Below are 2,164 nucleotides of genomic sequence, written 5' to 3' on the forward strand. Positions count from 1 at the left end.
GGCTCCTAATGTTGGGCCTTTGACAAATGTATTTGGGGGAAATTGCTGTGTGATTTTATTCATTATCAGGAGATGGAAGGAGCTGAGTGGTGCTGTCTTTGTGGCTCCCGGGCCCATTGTAATAGTCCCTCTGGCTATTTTATTTTATTTGAAATCAGACATTGGAGTTTGAGGACCCATTTTTGTCCCCGTGGGACAGGGAGGGAGTCCAAAGGAGGAGATGGGAGGAGCCAGAGGGTAAGCCAGGGACCTGTGCCCGCGACAGCTCAGGGCTCATCTGTCTACCAGTTAGTCCTGGTCCGGCCTTTCTTTCTTTTTAATATGTTTTTATTGATTTCAGAGAGGAAGAGAGAGGGATAGAAACATCAATGATGAGAGAGAATCATGGATCGGCTGCCTCCTGCATGCTCCCTACTGGGGATCGAGCCCACAACCTGGGCATGTGCCCTGACCGGGAATCAAACCCTGACCTCCTGGTTCATAGGTCAATGCTTAACCACTGAGCCACACCCTCCGGGCTCGCCTGCCTTTTCGGTTTGCAGGCCAGAACCCTCTGAACAGAGGCGGTGGCAGCGGCTGCTGCCCGGTTCTCACCGCTCTGCCCTAAACAGATTGCTAATGCCCCTCCGTGGAGAAGAGGAGGCGGTAATGGTATAAAATGTGGCGCTTCCTTAAGAACGTGGGGTTTTCTTTCTTACAGTCGATCACGGTGCTAAGCATTTAGGAAGCAAATGGAAGGCATCATTTTTTAAATCATGTCCTAGTCGGTCCCCCTCCAGGTGGGAAACTTCTAGGTTTTTAAATTCGGGCCGTCATTCCCGCCTACTTCTCACAGCCACGCTGGGTTTTCGATGGGGAGCACCTCACTTCATGCCTTGACTCCCAGGTCCAAGAACCAGGGCCCAGAGGGGCCAAATGACCTCTCCAAGGTCACCCGGCAGCTCAGGATGAAGCCGAGAGGACCCACGGGCTCCCCACCCCCCATCACCCAGGCCTCAGGACGCTGCCTGGAGAGGCGCCTGGGGTGAGGCCGGGCTCCAGGGTTGTGCCTCGCGTGGGTGTTGTGAGCCCTCCTGCTGTTTAGTCCCGACGGCTGCGGGCCCATCCTGGGTGGGTGGCTGCCTACCCACGACGTGGAACGCACCCCCGCCAGGCCTGCTGCCCGCCGAGGTCCCCCGTTTGGAACTAATCGGGTCTTGCTCTGATACGGTCTGCAGCTCACCACTCGGGGTGCTGGTTCGGGGGTCTCCTGGGAGAGACGCTGCCTGTCACCAACCCTGGGCTACCTGTTTGTAGCTAGTCTGTGGCTGCCTCACAGAACCGCCTACACAGCTCCCCCTCTGGCCTGGACCAGGGCGAGGCCGGGCGGGCGTGGCTGGGCCCCAGGCCGCCCCCTCCGCTCTCTCTGGGAACACTCGGGACAGATCTGCGAGGCGGGGCTGAGACAACCCTCCACCTTGTACAGTAATTGTTCCTAAGAGAACGCCACGTTCACCGACGCTGGTTTTGATTGAAATCATCAAGATGATTTCCTTCTTCCAAAACACTGACACACGGGCCTTTGTGTCGATGCAGACAGAAAAGTAAGCGCGCCTTGTTTACATCAAGATCATGTACAACACGCGTCCCAATCGCTACACGATTACGAGCTAAACACTGGCTTCTGCCGAACGCGGCTGCTGCTGGCAGCCGAGCCCACACTAAGCGCTCCGGGCTGATCTGGGTCGCAGATAACATTACATTCACGTCTCCCCGAGCCGGCGCCATCGATTTGCCAAGCCCAACGACAAAGAAAAAAGGAACATTTAAGATGCAAAAATATGCCTGGAACACAAGCCAAACACGATTTTAATTAAAGAATCAGGGTTCTTTCTCCCAGCAGTTGCTCCTGTCGGGTGTTGGCCGTGTGGGGGCAGCCTGGAAGTGGGTCCGGCACTCGGGGGACAGCTCAAGGTCAGAGCCACGGGACGGATTTTCCTGAAGTTCACCACCTGCCCCCTGAGTCAGGCCAGCGATCCCAGTGGCCACCTCGGCTCTGGACGGGCCCTCAGGCTTCCCGGCCCCACAGTCATGTGTCCTCAGGCCTCACGGCCCCTGCCCCCTGGGGGAGGGTCACACATTTGTGGAGCCCTCGGGCCCTCGTTCAGAAACGTACGCTGGGAAA

General features: G+C 56.9%; 1 long non-coding RNA gene across 1 annotated transcript in view; it reads right to left on the bottom strand.

The window, feature by feature from the left end:
- The window catches only part of LOC107181426, a 7,624-nt gene extending 5,996 nt beyond the window's left edge, over positions 1 to 1,628 (bottom strand). The window contains exons 1-2 of the long non-coding RNA XR_001512127.1: positions 1,618 to 1,628; positions 264 to 272 (exon numbers count right to left, since the gene is read on the bottom strand). This is a non-coding gene — a long non-coding RNA (uncharacterized LOC107181426). The remainder of the gene's footprint in view (positions 1 to 263; positions 273 to 1,617) is intronic.
- Between the last annotated feature and the right edge of the window lie 536 nt (positions 1,629 to 2,164).

Source organism: Myotis davidii, unplaced genomic scaffold (genome assembly GCF_000327345.1).
Source record: "Myotis davidii unplaced genomic scaffold, ASM32734v1 scaffold72, whole genome shotgun sequence".
NCBI classification, from domain to species: Eukaryota; Metazoa; Chordata; class Mammalia; order Chiroptera; family Vespertilionidae; genus Myotis; species Myotis davidii.